Source organism: Pongo pygmaeus, chromosome 1 (assembly GCF_028885625.2).
Source record: "Pongo pygmaeus isolate AG05252 chromosome 1, NHGRI_mPonPyg2-v2.0_pri, whole genome shotgun sequence".
Classification (NCBI taxonomy): Eukaryota; Metazoa; Chordata; class Mammalia; order Primates; family Hominidae; genus Pongo; species Pongo pygmaeus.
The window spans coordinates 17,193,721-17,214,831 of NC_072373.2; the positions used below are offsets into that span (position 1 = coordinate 17,193,721).

A 21,111-nucleotide genomic window follows, 5' to 3' on the forward strand; every position below is an offset into this window, starting at 1 on the left:
TCCTGGTACCAAAATCAGTCCCAGTTACTGTTGCCATATAACAAGCCACCCCAAAACCTAGTGGCACACAGCAATCCCTTTATTATGCCCGTAGGTTCTGTGGGTCAGGAATTCAGCTAGTGCACTGCACTCCACAATGTCTTGTGCCTCAGCTGGGAACGGCTTGAAGGCCATGAATGAATCAATGGCTGGAGGCTGAAGTTCTCTGGAGGAGTCTTCACTCCTGTCTGGCAGCTGATGCGAGCTGTTGCCTGGGACCTCAGCTATTGGCTGGAGCAAGTTCACACGGCCTCTCCACGTGGCCTGGACATCACAGCATGGCAGCTTCAGAGTAGCTGGACCTCTTACTGTGACAGAAGACTACAAAGACATGGGCCTCAAAAGAACCAGGCAGATTCTCAATAAATATTTGCTTAGTTGATAACGCTTATTAAGATATTTCATCTGCTCTTTCTTTGAACAAAGTGACACTATTTTATCGAGTTTACCTTTAAAGATTTGATTTCTCTGGATCAACATCTCACTATTCATGACTTTGAGAGAGGGGCTGGCCAAGAAGCAACCTAACACAGTAACAATCCAAAAATGTGTAATGTCTTCAGGGAGAAACAGTGTTAAATAGTTAAAATGATATATGGTAAAGGATTGTGAATAGTTTATTTCAATTTTCTTTCAATAATAACAACAACTCAGGTATAAAATGCTATGAAGTAAAAGTCCTCTAAGAACCTACTATAATGAAAAGTAAAAATGCATGGTAATTAGAGTTTGCATAGAGTTTCAAAAACATTTGTTCTCCGAATGGATGGATATTTTTCTTAAACTTGTATGAATATTATGTGCTTCATAAAGCTTTGCTTTTGCTTAGCATTTTAACCAGGATCTCGCTAGAACTGTTTCATATCCAGACACAGCAACTGGTGCAGAACCACAGCAAGGCAATGTCCTACAAGAGAAATAAAGATGATTATTACAGTGTAGTGCTAGTCTATTATTTCATATCCCACTTTCTATATGATCAAGGAATGCTAGGTTCTTATTGGCAGTCTAAGCCTTTGACAGAAGATTTTTTTAAAGGAAAAATGGAAAATATGAAAAGAACTGTAAAACAGGATGAAATGAAAAGTTGGCAGGAAAGAGAGAATCTGAGGGAGGAACAGAATAAAATAAAAGAATGGAGAAAAAGATGAAGGGAGAGTGAAGGGAAAGAGAGAGAAAGAAAAAAGCAGGTAATTGAAACATGATTATAAAGGGGTCAAATTGTTTCTGGCAATGTTTGAAGGGAGAAACATCTGTCTCCATGTGACAGAAGGTACTTTTCAGAATGCCCTCTGTATTAAAATTAAAACATGACTGCATGTCATTGCAATGCCCCATCAGAAATATTCTTTGGAGATAACAGTTTATTGGACTAGAGAATCCCACTAATCCTCTCACATCCAAAAAAGCATCTGGTGAAAAATTGCCTTAAAAGACGTTCAGAACAATCTGATATTTCTACATAAGCTCCATGAAAAGGGAGTCTTTCAATTAGTGACAGGAATTACATTTGTGTTACTGCAGATTGTATTCACAGTGTGGAAGTGATTACAATGCAGTATATGTCCCTGGAAGCCAAATCATCTGCTCTTTTTAGTTTCTGGTATCAGAAAAAATAGCAAAACTGTCCAACAGATAATCCCCAAATCATGATGAGTAATAAATCTGCCCGCTGAAAAATCTTTAAGAAAACTTCCTCTGGAGGGGAAGGAGGAACGTGGGAGGTAAAACCACATGTGCAGAGTCGCTGATATCAAAATTGTAATATTGCTTCCAGCTCAAATTTCATATTTTATCGTTGTTAAAATACAGAAATGAGACAATGCCATGAAGGCATCTTTACCGAACTTGAATGTTTAATGCAGCATGGCCTGTGAACCAGACTGAAAGATAACAGCTGGAAGCTGGTACATTCTGGGCAATTATTATTTTTGAAAAATAGTGGAAGCAATAAGACATCAAAATGGTCTTTTAAATTCTGTCTTCAGCATGAAGCTTCTACCCTGAAGTGGGGGAATATAAAACTCCAACTGACTTTGTTGATTAATGGAAATTTATAATCATACTCCATCACCCCTAGGAAGAATGGGCCCGGCTTTGCAGATAGCAAAAGGGAAACTCAGTTAACCAAATGGAGAAGTTTCCTGCTACTTATCGCTGGGAAGGTAATGTGGGGGGGAAACAGGGGTGCTGGTTTCTGGATATAAAATATGACTACCCACCCTTTAAGGATTCTCTCTCTGGTGCTTCCTGACACAGATTTGGGGTTGGGTAGGGAAAATGGAACAGGGCGCTATACCTTATTTTATCTGTTTTTTTTGTTTTGTTTTGTTTTGTTTTGTTTTGAGACAGTGTCTCGCTCTGTCACCCAGGCTGGAGTGCATTGGCATGATCTCAGCTCACTGCCACCTCTTCCTCCCGGGTTCAAGTGATTCTCCTGCCTCAGCCTCCTGAGTAGCTGGGATTACAGGCACGCGCCACCATGCCCGGCTAATTTTTGTATTTTTAATAGAGACGGGGTTTCACCATGTTGGCCAGGATGGTCTCGAACTCCTGACTTCAGATGATCTGCCTGCCTTGGCCTCCCAAAGTGCTGGGATTACAGGTGTAAGCCACTATGCCTGGTATCTGGATCTTTTCATGAATCAAATCTTTACCATGAAGCCTCATAGTTAATTCTTATGCTTCCTCTTAAAACAGTTCTTGGGGCTGGGCTCAGTGGCTCATGCCTGTAATCCCAACACTTTGGGAGGCCAAGGTGCGTGGATCACCGGAGGTCAGGAGTTCGAGACCAGCCTGGCCAACATGGCAAAACCCCATCTCTACTAAAAATACAAAAATTAGTCAGGGCACAGCAGCTCACGCCTGTAATCCTAGAACTTTGGGAGGCCCTGGCGGATGGATTGCCCAAGCTCAGGAGTTCGAAACCAGCCTGGGCAACATGGTGAAACCCCGTCTCTACTAAAAATACAAAAAAAATTAGCCAGGCGTGGCAGCGTGCACCTGTAGTCCCAGCTACTCAGGAGGCTGAGGCAGAATTGCTTGAACCTGGGAGGTGGAGGTTGCAGTGAGCCGAGATCACTCCACTGCACTCCAGCCTGGGTGACAGAGCGAGACACCATCTCCAAAAAAAAAAACAAAAAAACAAAAAAAGCGAAAATTAGCCAGGCATGGTGGCACGTGCCTGTAGTCTCAGCTACTTGGGAGGCTGAGGCAGAAGTATCGCTTGAACCCGGGAGGCAGAGGTTGCAGTGAGCTGAGATGGCGCCACTGCACTCCAGCCTGGGTGACAGAGTGAGACTCTGTCTCAAAAAAAAAGAAAAAGAAAAACAGTCCTTGGGCTGGGTGCAGTAGCTCACACCTGTAACCCCCACACTTTGGGAGGTTGAGGCGAGAGGATCACTTGATACCAGAAGTTCAGGACTAACCTGGGCAGTATACAAGTGAGACCCTGTCTGTACAAAAATATATTTTAAAAAATTAACTGGGCATGGTGGTATGCACTTGTATTACTGCAGCTACTTGGGAAGCTGAGACAGGAGGATCACTTGAGCCCAGGAGTTCTAGGCTTCAGTGAGCTATGGAGTGCCACTGCACTCCAGCCTGGGCAACAGAATGAGACTGTCTTGCAAAATATATATATATATATATATATATATATATATATATATATATATATTTAGAATATATATATATATAGAAATATATATATATTTAGAATATATATATATATTTAGAATATATATATATTTTCTAAATGTGTTTAGAGTAAGTCTACAATTATATCCACATGAATCTGCAAGTCTCACACTTCAAAGAAAAGAATAAAAATATATTTTCTGCCTTACAAACCCTGTCCTCTTCACCACTACTCCTTGTCCCTCTCTCAGACACACCTCAAACCTGAAGCGTCCCTTAAAGTCCTCTCCTCTAACTTTCACACCATTCACCATTTTGTTGGGGGTTGCCTGAAGTAGCACCCACTGTATCTCAAATGTTTTTGCTGCACAAAATTGACATCATTTCCTCATTCTTTGAGTAGAATTAATCTATTTTACTCAGTTTTCCCCAGGAGAGTGCGGCATATCTATGCTGCTGGTTTGATTTTTCTGGAAACCCTCCCAGGTCCCCCTCATGTCTCCATGCTGTAGTTTGAAAAATGTAGATTTAGGTAATTCTTTGTCCTAAAGATGGCTAAAAGACAGCTAGACTAAGATCCACATAACAATCAATTTTCTGAGAAAATTCAGGTAGGATACATCCTTTAGTGAGTAAATGTTTATTAATCCTTCCGAGGATGGTAGTAGGTACAGATTCTTACCAGCAAATACACACTCTAAACCCAAGGCTTGAGGCTCGAGAGTAAGGAGTACTGGTGACTGCAGGAAAACCGGAGGAAGGAATTGCTTTTTAATTGTATAATGTTCACTCTACCAATAGTATCTATGGAGCCTCTATTATTTACCGTGCACAGAAAGTTCATGAACATTTTCTTATTTAGAAAAAAAAACTTGAAAATTAAAATGAATCTGCCGATTATTTTTATGCACAAAGTGAAGGGCAGTGTTTAAATTCATAAAGATGGATTTGTGTATTCTACCTCCCCTGCACTTACACACACACACACACACACACACACACACACTATTACCTTCTATTATTCTCTTTTATGGGAAAGACAGGTAAGCTAAGACCCTAATGGATGCTTGCTGATGTTAGAGATTCAGAGGTCAAGGTGGTCGTGATTCCTGGTGTCCAACAGCCAGCAGCCCTGGGGAGAGAGGGCAAGGCATGTCTGCACCAGGCAGCCTTTGGGCTTTGTCTGGAAAGCAGCGAGGAAATCCTGGTAGCTTCTCATTCTGTTGCCGTCATAAGGCATCCCTCATGGGTCTGGAGTGGTGACCCTGAGTCGCTGTGGGGCCCCACAGGGCTTGCTTCGGTGAGAGATTTGGTGATGCAGAGAGTCTTCCACGCATGGCTAAGCGGTGTGGGGAAGTGTTCTCTCCTCAGAAGCCACAGCCTGATGGTACCGTCTTGTCCAGCAGCCAAGTCCAGGAGAAGGAAAATGAAGATGTCTTCTGATTACAAACCACCACTGTGGTCCTGCTGCTTGAGCAGAGCATTGACCCAGACATGAGGATCCTCCTAGGACAGAGCGTGCACCAAAGCTTGCCTGAAGCAGCCAGGCTGGAGACATGGGCTCAGAGAGGGGCAGAGTCATCGCATGACCTTAGCACTTGCTGAGGCTGAACTAGAGCTGAAGGGACTTGAGTTTGGAATTAGAACTTCCTGGCTGAAAAGGTCAACAAACATTAAAAGTGGCTGTGGTGTATCCTTCTCTACAGATTTTGGGGGAAAAAAAGAATTATAATCCAGCCCCAAATATGGGAAATGCTTTTAAGGTCTCTTCTACCATCTTATTTCTACCCTCAATGACTTACCCAGAAGTACATAAAAACAAACCTGAGGCTGCCCAGGGCTCTGTTGCCAAGTCTGAGGACTAGGCACTTTGATTTGTCTAGGAAGTAATGAATTCCCACTGTTTTGAAATTAAGACGAGGCCAGGTACAGTGGCTCACACCTGTAATCTCAGCACTTTGGAGGCCATATTGGGAGGGTTGCTTGAGCCCAGGAGTTTAAATGTTCTTGCTGCACCAGCTTGGGCAAAACAGGGAAACACCTAACTCTACAAAAATAAAGAAATAAAAAAATCAGCTGGGTGTAGTGGCATGTGCCTGTAGACCCAGCTACTTGGGAGGCTGTGCCAGGAGATTGCTTGAGCCCAGGAGGTTGAGGCTGTAGTGAGCCATGGTCAAGCCACTGTACTCCAGCCTGGGTGACAGAGTGAGACCAAGCCTCAAAAACACAATGAAATTAAGAGGATTCTCATGTACTGTGAATTGTACTACAACAAACTGTACCTTTTAATAACAGAAGATATGCAGGCCTGGAGTGTTTTGAAAGAGAAGAAAGGTAGAAGATGAGGTTGGAGAAGGGCTTGGGGCTAGATTATGAGGACTATGGAAGGGACTTTGAACTTGAAGCAAGGAAAGCAGTCCAAAAATAAAAGTCCAGGTGGGAAATATTTTGGCTTGGACTAAGGTTCCTGCCAGAAGATGAAGAGAAGAGGCTGCATTTGAGATAGTTTTTGAAGTTAGAGCATTCCTGAACTGCTGGTGGATTGGATATTGGATATGGGATATGGGAAGTGAGGGAGAAGAAGGAATCGAGCATGGCTCTAGGATTCTGGATTAGGTAACAGTGTGGATGTGTGTACCAGAGACAAATGGAGAAATGGGTGTGCTGTGAGTGTGTGTGGAAACATGTATGTGTGTTGGGGTTAGATTGACAAATCTAATGACATGTCAAGTATGTCATGGGGTATGGGAAATGCCACCCCAAAATGTGGTGCCTTGGAAATTAAGAAAACAGCAGAAGCTGGAAGTTCCCTCTGACCTTCTCTCACTCCTTTCTCCCTTGAAGTGGGACATAGAAACTAACATTCTCCTCACCCCTTCCTCCCTAAAGCAGACCATCAAACCTAGGAAGGTGACTCTGATCTTCTCCTTTCCTCTGAATACCCTCATGTGTCAGGTATCCTGTTCTATCCCTAGAGGAAAGGAATGTCACGCAGGAATCCCAGCAAGAAACTGAACAAATAGGCCTTCCTAAGTTCCCCCCTTTAGATCATACTTTTTTTTCTCCAGTCATACTTCTGCACCACTGTCCATAAAAATACACGGATCTTCCCATTCCTTTAGTTCTTCATTTCTGAGGGTACTCTTGCTGCATAAAACAAATAAAATAAATTTATATGCTCTTCTCTTTTTAACCTGTCTTCTGTCATAGGGGTCTCAGCCATTACTCTCATATAGGGTGAGGAAAAGATACACTTTTTCTCCCCTACATATGCAATTGTATTTTCTGACCTGAATATAAAAGAAGAAATTGAGGCTGGAGGTGAAGATAGGAATAGACTCTGCTTATCTATAATACCTGAAATCTAAGGTATTGATGACATTGTCCAAGCAGAGACTAAGGAGAGAGAAGAAAAGGAGTAGCGAGCTGGGTCAGATCTAAAAGAAAATATATGAGGGATGGAAGCAGAATAGAAGACCCCATATGATACTAAGAAGTGGTCAGAGCGGAAGAAAGTCAGGAGAATGTGGGCTTGCAGATGAAGGTAAGAGAGTGTTGAGAAGGAGAGGTGATCAGGAATGAGGGTACTGGGAGAGTCCAGACAAGTAATAAGGAACCTAGTGAGAACTGCTGCAGAGAAGTGCAGTGGGGAGCGCCCTGGGCTTCAGTGGAGCTGGGACAGTGTTAGCGTGAAGGGGCAGAGATGATGCTATCTGGAGGGGAATGTTTAAAAGCATTAACTGCAGGCCTGGACACCGTCAAGGGGAGAAGAACACATATTGACTGAGTTCGAGGAGATTCCTTTTAGAAGCACAGCTGGAGCTGAGCCTTGAGTGATGTTTAGGATTTCACCTAGTTGAAGGGGAGGAGAGAGATTTTACACATGGGGAATGAATGTGAACAAAAGACTGGACCTCCAGCACAGTAGGCACCAGCCACATGTAACACCGGGTTCAAGATGTATGCCTAATTCAAATGGAGATGCAACCTCAGTGCAAAATACACACCAAATGCCAAGGACTTACTGTGAAAAAAAGATTGTATAATATCTCATTTATAATTTTATGTGATTACATCTTGAAAAGGTAATCTATTTGATATGCTGGGTTATATAAAACAGATTATTATAATTAATTTTATCATTTTCTTTTTTTTACTTTTTAAGTGTAACTATTAGAAAATTTAAAATTACATTCACAGCTTGCCGCCTGTTTCTATCAGACAGTGCTGGCCAGAGATGGAATGAGATTGCTTGACACGAGGACCACCAGAGGAGAGTGTGTGCTCTGGCATAAAAGAAGATGAGTTTGGATCATTTCAGTGGGGTCTAAGTGGAGAGAATTTCCAAATGCAAGCAAAGAAATGCCAGGAGAAGGCTGTTGGAAGTTCCTAAGCAGGAAAGGGGCTCTAATCTATGGGAAATTCAGGCATAGGGGAGTCTGTGTTTTTAAATAATGAGAAAACTACCCCTTCAAAACCAACCTAAGAAGTCTTCTGTGGAGGGGTGGTCTCTAAGAATAAGCAAGCAGAATGCAGGGGTCCCATGAGCCTTCCTTCTATTCAGTTTCTTTGTCTTCTAGCACTTCAGTCAGCAGACGATCCAGAGCTTGATGTCAGAGGCTGGGGCCTGGAGTTGAACAGTGAACTCACTAGAAGAGAAAGAAGAACTAAGTCTGTTGGTCAACTCCTGTGCACATGGCCTGGCAGGAGGTGCCTTATGTCATGGAGTGAAATGGTCAGGCACAAGGACTTGGGAGCCAAGCAGCCTGAGACAAAATCCCAGCTGCCCCTCTTACCTACTGTGTGACTTGAAGTAAGTCAGAGAGCCTCTCTCAGCTTGGTTTTCTCTTTTGTTTAAGGCCTTGAATACTGCACATAGGGCTGCAGTGAGTTCTAATGAAGTCATATATGGGAAATACATAGCCGGGTATGTATGCACACAGGCATACTGTGACTCTCAGTTAACATTCATTGTTATCATGGTTGTATCCATTTAACAGCTCTGCAAGGGGAGGTGTTGTGATACCCATTTTATAGGTGAGGGCGCTGGACAAGGGCTATAATCAGAGCATCTTGATTTCAGGCTCTCCTCAGTAGCACCATGGACAGATCACAGGTCACCGTGAAGTTTAACCTGTGTTCACAACACATTGGGCCAGCTTGGGGGTGACAGCGGGCTGGTCCATCCCTTCTAGGGTAGATAGCTCACGAGAAAGAACTGCACTTCCAAAAGAGACTTCCTTGCTTCTTAGAACGTCCCCTCCCCACCTCTCCACTCCTCTCTCTCTTCTCTCTCTCTGAAAGCCTAGAACCCAGTTTCTTAAAAACTGGTAATATGTAGATCGTGTCTTTTTGTTCCTTCCTTACTTTGTACTTCACATCTCAAGAGTCAGCACAAAGCTTTTCAGTGCATCAGGAGATGTTTATGTTACCCCCTCTCTATGGGAGATTAGGGACAAAGAAGGCAAGAGATTGGCCTTTTTGTGCATTTCTTAGACACTCCTTCTAACCAGAACCTCTGCAGAGAGTGTGAGGTTCCCCATCTTTAAACCTGTATGGTAACATTTGAGACAAAGCAATTTTTTTAGTGTAGAAGGATAAGTATGGCAGTGAGAGTGGAGGCAGTAAGAAAAGAGAATGACCAAGGGCAATGATGTAAGTGTAAACAAACATACTAGCAGGTGAGTTCCTGCTTTGTGGGCAGTCACTGAGGCTCTGAGAATGACCCACTAAAGAGAGCCAGGCGTGTGGGAGACCCGGTTTTCAAAGACACAGTGTGCAAGGGGGGTTGAAGTCACTGAAAAAACTCTCACCCAAATCTTTATCTCTCCCCACTTGCATTGTATCTGAAATCTCAGCATTACAGCTTTGTTTTTAGAGGTAAGGTTTTATTGTTACTTATGAAGATTTGTTAAAAAGCATCAAACTGCCGGGCATGGTGGCTCACGCCTGTAATCCCAGCACTTTGGGAGGCCATAGTGGGCGGATCACGAGGTCAGGAGATAGAAACCGTCCTGGCTAACAAGGTGAAACCCCGTCTCTACTAAAAAAATACAAAAAAATTAGCCGGGCATGGTGGCGGGCGCCTGTAGTCCCAGCTACGCAGGAGGCTGAGGCAGGAGAATGGCGTGAACCTGGGAGGCGGAGCTTGCAGTGAGCCGAGATCACGCCACTGCACTCCAGCCTGGGCGACAGAGCGAGACTCCGTCTCAAAAAAAAAAAAAAAAAAGCATCAAACTGTTCACACTAGCAGATAAAAGAGGGCCAGCTTAGTGATGTTGGTTACATAAAGTATGACACATCCCTCCCATGGCATACTGCACATGCCTTAAAGATAGTGATGATGGAGATCTCTGTTGACATGGAAAGATGTTCAGGATATATTGTTTAAAAAAAGGTACTGAAGCAAGATTCCACTTTTGCTTAGGAAAAGTCTTCAAATACACAGATGTACATAAGATGTCATTCAATTTACTATTGAATTACAGATTTTTTTCTTTTTGCTTATCTGTATCTTCCAATTTTTCTATTAAGAAAAAATATTTATTCTGTGCTTTAAAATATTTTAAATGCAAGCCATCTTACTTACAAGTTACTTAGTAGGCATTAATTAATAAATAAATTATCCTATTGAGTTCTTGTTTAATTGGCATAGAGTTTCAGCTTTCCAAGATGAAAGAACTTTACGATGTTCACTGTACAACAACCTGAATGTACTTGACATTTCTGACTTGTACACTTAAATATGGTTAAAATTGTAATTTTTGTTTGTTTGTTTTTTTGAGACGGAGTTTCACTCTCTTTGCCCAGGCTGGAGTGCAATGGCGCGATCTCAGTTCAGCGCAACCTCCGTCTCCCAGCTTCAAGCGATTCTCCTGCTTCAGCCTCCCGAGTAGCTAGGATAACAGGCAGGCACCACCATGCCCGGCTAATTTTGTATTTTTAGTAGAGACGGAGTTTCTCCATGTTGGTCAGGCTGTTCTCAAACTCCCAACCTCAGGTGATCCGCCCACCTTGGCCTCCCAAAGTGCTGGGACTGTAGGCGTGAGCCACCATGCCCACCCAATAAATTTTATGCTATGTGTTTTCTACCACAATCAAATATTTTTTAAACCTAAAAAAATGGGGAATAAAGACAGCTGAGAGGAGTATAACAGGGCCAGCAGGGGATTAAAAGCCCCCCATTCTCCCAGCACATCTGCAGAAAAATCTTGGCCATAATTCTTTTTTTTTTTAACTGGTTTATCGAATGATCTAAACATCATGGACTTTATTTTTCTTAAACCACTGACTTAAAAAAATTTTTCTTATTATACTTTAAGTTCTAAGGTACATGTACACAACGTGCAGGTTTTTTACATATGTATACACATGCCATGTTGGTGTGCTGCACTCATTAACTTGTCATTTACATTAGGTATTTCTCCTAATGCTATTCCTCCCCCCCTCCTCCCACCTCACCACAGGCCACAGTGTGTGATGTTCCCCACCCTGTGTCCAAGTGTTCTTATTGTTCAGTTCCCACCTATGAGTGAGAACATTCAGTGTTTGGTTTTCTGTCCTTGTGATAGTTTGCTGAGAATGATGGCTTCCAGCTTCATCCATGTCCCTACAAAGGACATGAACTCATCATTTTCATGGCTGCATAGTATTCCATAGTGTATATGTGCCATATTTTCTCAATCCAGTCTATCATTGATGGACATTTGGGTTGGTTCCAAGTCTTTGCTATTGTGAATAGTGCTGCAATAAACATATGTGTGCATGTGTCTTTATAGCAGCATGATTTATAATTCTTTGGGTATATACCCAGTAATGGGATGGCTGGGTAAAATGGTATTTCTAGTTTTAGATCCTCGAGGAATTGCCACACTGTCTTTCACAATGGTTGAACTAGTTTACAGTCCCACCAACAGTGTAAAAGTGTTCCTATTTCTCCAAATCCTCTCCAGCACCTGTTGTTTCCTGACTTTTTAATGATCGCCATTCTAACTGGTGTGAGATGGTATCTCACTGTGGTTTTGATTTGCATTTCTTTGATGGCCAGTGATGATGAACATTTTTTCATGTATCTGTTGGCTGCATAAATGTCTTCTTTTGAGAAGTGTCTGTTCATATCCTTTGCCCACTTTTTGATGGGGTTGTTTGATTTTTTCTTGTAAATTTGTTTAAGTTCTTTGTAGATTCTGGATATTAGCCCTTTGTCAGATGGGTAGATTGCAAAACTTTTCTCCCATTCTGTAGGTTGCTTGTTCACTCTGATGGTAGTTTCTTTTGCTGTGCAGAAGCTCTTTAGTTTAATTAGATCCCATTTGTCAATTTTGGCTTTTGTTGCCATTGCTTTTAGTGTTTTAGTCATGAAGTCCTTGCCCATGCCTATGTCCTGAATGGTATTGCCTAGGTTTTCTTCTAGGGTTTTAGGTCTAACATTTAAGTCTTTAATCCATCTTGAATTAATTTTTGTATAAGGTGTAAGGAAGGGATCCAGTTTTAGCTTTCTACATATGGCTAGCCAGTTTTCCCAGAACCATTTATTAAATAGGGAATCCTTTCCCCATTTCTTGTTTTTGTCAGGTTTGTCAAAGATCAGATGGTTGTAGATGTGTGGTATCATTTCTGAGGGTTCTGTTCTGTTCCATTGGTCTATCTCTCTGTTTTGGTACCAGTACCATGCTGTTTTGGTTTCTGTAGCCTTGTAGTATAGTTTGAAGTCAGGCAGCGCGAAGCCTCCAGCTTTGTTCTTTTGGCTTAGGATTGACTTGGCGATGCGGGCTCTTTTTTGGTTCTGCATGAACTTTAAAGTAGTTTTTTTCCAATTCTGTGAAGAGAGTCATTGGTAGCTTGATGGGGATGGCATTGAATCTATAAATTACCTTGGGCAGTATGGCCATTTTCACAATATTGGTTCTTCCTATCCATGTGCATGGAATGTTCTTCCATTTGTTTGTGTCCTCTTTTATTTCATTGAGCAGTGGTTTGTAGTGGTTTGTAGTGCTCCTTGAAGAGGTCCTTCACATCCCTTGTAAGTTGGATTCCTAGGTATTTTATTCTCTTTGAAGCAATTGCGAATGGGAGTTCACTCATGGTTTGGCTGTCTGTTTGTCTGTTATTGGTGTATACAAATGCTTGTGATTTTTGCACATTCATTTTGTGTCCTGAGACTTTGCTAAAGTTGCCTATCAGCTTAAGGATATTTTGGGCTGAGACAATGGGGTTTTCTGAATATACAGTCATATCATTGGCAAACAGGGACAATTTGACTTCCTCTTTTCCTAATTGAATATCCTTTATTTCTTTCTCCTGTCTGATTGCCCTGGCCAGAATTTCCAACACTATGTTGAATAGGAGTGGTGAGAGAGGGCATCCCTGTCTCGTGCCAGTTTTCAAAGGGAATGCTTCCAGTTTTTGCCCATTCAGTATGATATTGGCTGTGAGTCTGTCATAGATAGCTCTTATTATTTTCAGATACGTCCCATCAATACCTAGTTTATTAAGAGTTTTTAGCATGAAGGGCTGTTGAATTTTGTCGAAGGCCTTTTCTGCATCTGTTGAGATAATCATGTGATTTTTGTCGTTGGTTCTGTTTATATGATTGATTACGTTTATTGATTTGTGTATGTTGAACCAGCCCTGCATCCCAGGGATGAAGCCCACTTGATCTTGGTGGATAAGCTTTTTGATGTGCTGCTGGATTTGGTTTCCCAGTATTTTATTAAGGATTTTCACATTGATGTTCATCAGGGATATTGGTCTAAAATTCTCTTTTTTTGTTGTGTCTCTGCCAGGCTTTGGTATCAGGATGATGCTGGCCTCATAAAATGAGTTGGGGAGGATTCCCTCTTTTTCTATTGATTGGAATAGTTTCCGAAGGAATAGTACCAGCTCCTCTTTGTACTCCTGGTAGAATTCGGCTGTGAATCTATCTGGTCCTGGACTTGTTTTTGTTGGTAGGCCATTAATTATTGCGTCAATTTCAGAGCCTGTTATTGGTCTATTCAGGGATTCAACTTCTTCCTGATTTAGTCTTGGGAGGATGTATGTGTCCAGGAATTTGCCCATTTCTTCTAGATTTTCTAGTTTATTTGCATAGAGATGTTTATAGTATTCTCTGATGGTAGTATAGTATTCTCTGATGGTAGTGTGTATTTCTGTGGGATCGGTGGTGATATGCCCTTTATCATTTTTTATTGTGTCTATTTGATTCTTCTCTCTTTTCTTCATTATTAGTCTTGCTAGCAGTCTATCAGTTTTGTTGATCTTTTCAAAAAACCAGCTCCTGGATGCATTGATTTTTTGAAAGGTTTTTTGTGTCTCTATCTCCTTCAGTTCTGCTCTGATCTTAGTTATTTCTTGCCTTCTGCTAGCTTTTGAATGTGTTTGCTCTTGCTTCTCTAGTTCTTTTCATTGTGATGTTAGCGTGTCGATTTTAGATCTTTCCTGCTTTCTCTTGTGGGCATTTAGTGCTATAAATTTCCCTCTACACACTGCTTTGAATGTGTCCCAGAGATTCTGGTATGTTGTGTCTTTGTTCTCATTGGTTTCAAAGAACATCTTTATTTCTTCCTTCATTTCATTATGTACCCAGTAGTCAATCAGGAGCAGGTTGTTCAGTTTCCATCTATTTCAGCAGTTTTGAGTGAGTTTCTTAATCCTGAGTTCTAATTTGATTGCACTGCAGTCTGAGAGACACTTTTTTATAATTTCTGTTCTTTTACATTGCTGAGGAGTGCTTTACTTCCAACTATGCGGTCAATTTTGGAATAAGTGTGATGTGGTGTTGACAAGAATGTATATTCTGTTGATTTGGGGTTGAGAGTTCTTTAGATGTCTATTAGATCTGCTTGGTGCAGAGCTGAGTTCAAGTCCTGGATATCCTTGTTAACTTTCTGCCTCGTTGATCTGTCTAATGTTGACAATGGGGTGTTAAAGTCTCCCATTTTTATTGTGTGGGAATCTAAGTCTCTTTGCAGGTCTCTAAGAACTTGCTTTATGAATCTGGGTGCTCCTGTATTGGGTGCATATATATTCAGGATAGTTAACTCTTCTCATTGAATTGATCCCTTTACCATTATGTAATGGCCTTCTTTATCTCTTTTGATCTTTGTTGGTTTAAAGTCTTTTTTATCAGAGACTAGGATTGCAACCCCTGCTTTTTTTGTTTTCCATTTGCTTGGTAGATCTTCCTCCATCCCTTTATTTTGAGCCTATGTGTGTCTCTGCACATGAGATGGGTCTCCTGAATATAGCACACTGATGGGTCTTAACTCTTTGTCCAATTTGCCAGTCTGTGTCTTTTAATTGGAGCACTTAGCCCATTTACATTTAAGGTTAATATTGTTATGTGTGAGTTTGATTCTGTCATTATGATGTTAGCTGGTTATTTTGCTCATTAGTTGATGCAGTTTCTTCCTAGCATCAATGGTCTTTACAATTTGGCATGTTTTTGCAGTGGCTGGTACTGGTTGTTTCTTCCCATGTTTAGTACTTCCTTCAGGAGCTCTTGTAAGGCAGGCCTGGTGGTGACAAAATCTCTCAGCATTTGCTTGTCTGTAAAGGATTTTATTTCTCCTTCACTTATGAAGCTTAGTTTGGCTGGATATGAAATTCTGGGTTGAAAATTCTTTTCTTTAAGAATGTTGAATATTGGATCTTGGCCATAATTCTGAGTTGAGCTAATCTGAATAGTTAGGCAATGAGCCACCCCTATCGGAGTTACAGCGGGTTCCTGCATTTTGGCAAAATTTACTTAGATCAACAACTAATCCCAACTTAACAAACTTTCCTCCACGGTCTGCATTGCTCTCTAAATGGCAAAGCTGTTTAACTTATGCTAGAGAAGATTTGATTTGGTGTATTAATGTTGATCTGCTTCATTGATTATTCAGCCTTCTTTCTCTAGAGCCACTTTTCTTCCTGGAGCTTTGTAATATTACTCATCATCATACACACTTTGTTAATAAGCAATATTCTCCTGAGCCATTATTAGAAACAATAGTATGAAATGAGTAAATAATTCCAAAATTATACTAAAAAGTTGCACTATCCAGAGCAACTGGTAGTGCAGAACCATGTGTATTTACATGGAAAGTAAATCACAGAGCAGTATGTGAGTATGGGGAGATGAATGTTCTTGCTTAAATCAGGTGTTATTGAATTGCTAACACTTCTGTGTTACAAACTTGCTAACACTTCAGTGATCATGTGGTCCCACAAATGGATTCCCTCCAGCACCACCTTACACTGAGGCTTCCACACCCCATTTTTCTTAGTCTCTGGCTGGTTTTAACTCTTCTCTAAACGTATTGGCTAAGCCTTTAGAACTTTCTTTTGATATGCTTCCCTTTGCCCTACCCTCCCATTTCAAATCCTGAGTAAGAAGAAAACAAATAAATAAACACAACGACTACAAAATAGCTCTGTAGATAAGTTTGACTGGTCCCTGATGAGCTCACATTCAACAGTACACCTGAACTCCATCCAGCAATTATCATTCTCAAAGGCTCCTAAGCCTTAACGAGCCATCCTCAAAACGCCACATGATTTGTCCTTATTAATGAAATTTTAAAATTCTTCCTTCCTGTTTACTTACCTGGCAATGTTTCTGAAAATTCAGAGCCCTGGCTGTTCAACATTCTTTTCAGTGTTGAAACCAGATGCTCACTAAACTCCATCTCATCTTCTGTAACTTAAAAGTGTATAGGAAAAAAAAGTGTTCATCTAATACGATACTTTGGGAGGCCGAGGTGGGTGGATCGCCTCAGGTCAGAAGTTCGAGACCAGCCTAGCCAACATAGTGAAACCCCATCTTTACTAAAAATACAAAAAGTCAGCCAGGCTTGGTGGTGGGCACCTGTAATCCCAGCTACTTGGGAGGCTCAGGCAGTAGAATCGCTTGAATCCAGGAGGCAAATGCTGCAGTGAGCCAAGATTGCACCACTGTACTCCAGCCTGGGCAACAAGAGCAAAACTCAGTCTCAAACAAAAAAAAAGAAGATATTTGAAATTAGATGGAAAAAAAATCTTCCAAATCCTACCAACCTTAACAAAGTTACTTTAGTTTGTATACCTCTTGGGATATTTTTCTTGCTTGCTTGCTTGCTTGCTTTTTTTTTTTTTGAGATGGAGTCTTGCTCTGTCACCCAGGCTGGAATGCTGTGGTGCAATCTCGGTTCACTGTAACCTCCACCTCCCGGGTTCAAGGGATTCTCCTGCTTCAGCCTGTCAAGTAGCTGGATTACAGGCATGCACCACCACACCTGGATAATTTTGTATTTTTTAGTAGAGACGGGGTTTCACCACATTGGTCAGGCTGGTCTCGAACTCCTGACCTCAGGTGATCCACCCATCTTGGCCTCCCAAAGTGCTGGGATTACAGGCTTGAGCCACCTCACCTATTTAACTTATGCCAGAGAAAATTTGATTTGGTGTATTAATGTTGATCTGCTTCATTGATTATTCAGCCTTCTTTCTCTAGAGCCACTTTTCTTCCTGGAGCTGGCTGATATTTTTCATATATAGATTTTTTATAACTATAATCAGAGTGTACAAATAATTTAATGTCTCTTTTTATTTAATACTATTTGAACACTTCTCATGTTGTTTCAAAGTTTGTGAAATATAACATGTAATGACTAATGTATTAGTTCATTAAGTGAGTTAACTGTAATTTACATAACTACGCCTATATTTCAATTATTTGGGTGACTCCTAACTTTCATTTGCTACTATAATAACTTGGTACATGTATATTTTTTCTACATTAGATGATTTGAGTAAGATGCATTCTTAGAAATAATATTTTTTTGGCTGGGCACGGTGGCTCTTGCCTGTAATCCCAGCACTTTGGGAGCCCTAGGCAGAAGGATAGCTTGAGATCAGGAGTTCAAGACGAGCCTGGGCAACACAGCAAAACATTTCCCCCTGAGCCGACATCTACAGAAAATTTAAAAATTATCCAGGCTTGGGGGTGGGTGCCTATAGTCCTAATTACTTGGGACGCTGAGGCAGGAGGATCACTTGAGCCCAAGAGTTCAAGGTTGCAGTGAGATGTGATCATGCCACTACACTCCAGCCTGGGCAACAAGGGACACCCTGTCTGTAAAAGAATGAAAACTAAAAATAATAATATTTAGGGGGCAATAAGAGATGCTTATTTTTGTAGCTTTTGATAGACCTCACAAAACTTTTCTAAAATGATTGTACTGTAAGCCATGAGTACCTAATATGAGTTTATCCCCCTGTCATTTATAAATTTACAATTGAAAAAATATGAAATGCCATTTTTAGACATTAGACAACAGGCAGCACAGGTCTGTGATTCTTAACAGAAGGGGGCAATTGAGGTGAGCCTCACAATCACTCCAATCTCACTTTTGGAGATACTTTTTGGATGGTAGTGAATAGGAAACAAAGCTTGAACAGAGCATAGTGATTTCACTGAACTGAGAAGACAGATATTGGAATTTGGAGTACTGAAGCAGCTAGAATTTGCAGAGGAGGGTAAAAGAGAGAAGAGAGCTGTGGGAAGACTGAACTCTAGAAATCTGTACAGGAATATTCCTGAAGCTTTGGTTAAATACTAAGTATTCATGTACAGGGCAAGAAACTACTAGTTCTAGCAAGTAACAACCTTTTGAGATTGAACCACTAAAGAGGGACTATCTACTTGGAAGCTGTGAAATGAACATCTGCTAGATTTTGCACAAGCAGGGAGACATTCAAGACCTACAGCCAGAGTGTAGATACCTCCTTGAATGCCGTGAGCATTCAATAGAGACTCCAGCAAGATCATGTCACAGGAGTAAATCAGTCTAGCTCTAAGGAATAAGTTGTTTTAGACTCACCCTAACAAAGTTTTAAAAGCACTCCTTAATAGGATAAAATTTATTTCCAAGAGTAAATTAACAGTCTGCCAGAACGAAAGTTGACACTTATTAAGGATAACAAAAAAAATCTAGACACCAAACAACAGAGCATTTATAATGCCTAGCATATTACAAAAACACTGTCAGATATGTACAGAAACAGTTAAAGGTGGAAAAATAACATGAAGAAAAAAATGTGTTAATAAAAAATTATCCTGAAATGACAGAGGTGTTTGAATTAATAGACAATATGATAATTATGATAAAGGATTATTATAAATACAATAAAAGATTTAAATGAAAATGTAAAAATAATGAGAGAATAAATATGACTCAGGAGAGAAATGAGACCCATAAAAATATAAATTTTAGAACTGAATAATACAACATTTAAAATAAAAATTTATTTCATGGGCTTAATGGCAGATTAAACACGGCAGAAGGAAGGAACAGTGAATTTGAACTCAGGGTTAAGAAAACTATCCAAACTAAAGCAAAACTAAAGCATTGATTTTTTTTAATACTGGTTAAACAATGAAGAGGGACTAATTAAACTGTAGGAAAATAGAAATAAGATTAAAATACATGTAATTGGAGTAGTAAAAGAAGAAATAGCCATGGGAGAGAAAAATATTTGAAGATGTAATGATCAAATATTTCCTAATTTAGATGAAAGATTCAAGAATATCAACAAAATTCAAGCAAGATAAACATTGAAAACCACACCAAAGCACATCATACTGAAACTGCTAAAAACCAATTATGAAAATTAAATATTAAAAGCAACTAGAAGAAAAAAGATGCATTAAACTCACTTGAGACACAGTAAGAATGGTTGCTAACTTATCAGAAATAGGGCAAGTCAAAAGATGATGCAATGATATTTAAATTGCTATAACGAAAAAAACTTTCAATCTAGAAGTCCAGCAAAAACATCCTTCAAAAATGAAGGTCGCCAGACCAAGATGTAGTAAATGCACTTCTTCCTACTCTTCCTACCAAGTTCTTGTAGAACCCAAACCAAGCAAAAAACCCATCCCCACCAATAACAAAAACTCTGAATATCACATATAAAACAAATATCAGAAGACTTTGAAAGGTGGAGAGAAGAAAACAGATCAGCACAAGATCTCAGACCCTAAATAATGACATGGTAGTGAGTCCTTGGTTTCCTCCCCAACTTATATATCCTACACCAGGTGCTGAAGAAGTAGGTAATGTGAAAACACAAAACTAGAAAAGACAAAAGGAGCCTCAAGAAAAACCTGCTGTGTCTAGCCAAAGGACCAGGAAAGGGGGAACACAGGAAAACAGAAAACCTTTAGACAAAAATTGCCCTACTGCAGCCTCCTACCCCTGCTGGAGTGCTCTCAGAATGTACTGAGTGAGGAGCTAGTAATTTCATTTCTATCAGCAGTAATCAAACACCCCCATACCTGATGTCACTGGGGAACATTATGGGGATTCTGAACCCTCAGTCTGCAGTAACGAAGTGCCCCCTCACCATCCTTGCCTGGAGTAATGTCAGAGGAGTTCACGTGGGAAGCCAGAACTTTCACCACCATCCAGAATGTTCCTGAACAACCATCCTTATGTAACTGACACTAAGAAACACTGCATCCAGCAACTGTAGAAAACAGTCTTTCCAAGCATATGTGAAACATACAAGAAGATTGACCATATGCTGAGCCATAAAATAAGTCTGACCACACCTAAAAAGATTGAAATTAATCTTCCTCAATCAAAAAATTAAATGAGAAATCAGTAACAAAAAGAACTCCAGAAAAATCCCCAAGTATTTGGAAATTAAGCAACATACTTCTAAACAACAAATAGAACAAAGAAAAAATTAAAAGGTAATTAGAGAATATTTTGAATTTAATAATAATAGCACATATCAAAATTTATAGATTGCAGTTGGAGGGAAATTTATAGCTCTAAATTCTTATATTAGAAAAGACAAAGGAATTTAAACCATAGGTTTAAACTATAAGTTTAAAATCCATCTTTAGAGGCAAGAAGAAGAGTAAATTAAATCAATGTAAGCAGAAAAATGGAAATTAAAAAGAAATCAGTGAAATATAAAACACAAGATCAATAGAGAAAAGTAACAAAACCAAAGTTATTTCTATGAAATTGTTAATGAAGTGATTAGTAATCTCTTAGTTAGAAAGAGAAAAAAACATAGAAATAAAACCTAACACTGGAGGTCCCAGATTTAGAAAACAACTACTACTAGACCTAAGAAATGAGATAGACAGCAACACAATAATAGTGGGGGACTTAAATACTCCACTGACAGCACTAGACAGGTCATCAAGACAGAAAGTCAACAAAGAAACAATGGATATAAACTATACCCTAGAATAAACAGACATATATATTTACAGAACATTCATCCCAACAACTGCAGAATATACATTCTTCTCATCAGCACATGGAACATTCTCCAAGACAGACCATATGATAGGCCACAAATCTCCAAAAATTTAAGAAAATCAAAATAGTATCAAATATCTTCTCAGACCACAGTGAAATAAAACTGGAAATAACTTCAAAAAAATCCTCA

At 40.2% G+C, this 21,111-nt stretch overlaps 1 long non-coding RNA gene across 1 annotated transcript in view; it reads right to left on the reverse strand.

The window, feature by feature from the left end:
• Positions 1-638: 638 nt before the first annotated feature.
• The window catches only part of LOC129011211 (uncharacterized), a 40,770-nt gene continuing 20,297 nt past the window's right edge, over positions 639-21,111 (reverse strand). Inside the window, exons 2-5 of the long non-coding RNA XR_008493271.2 lie at positions 8,161-8,327; positions 6,733-6,825; positions 4,691-5,332; positions 639-946 (exon numbers count right to left, since the gene is read on the reverse strand). This is a non-coding gene — a long non-coding RNA (uncharacterized LOC129011211). The remainder of the gene's footprint in view (positions 947-4,690; positions 5,333-6,732; positions 6,826-8,160; positions 8,328-21,111) is intronic.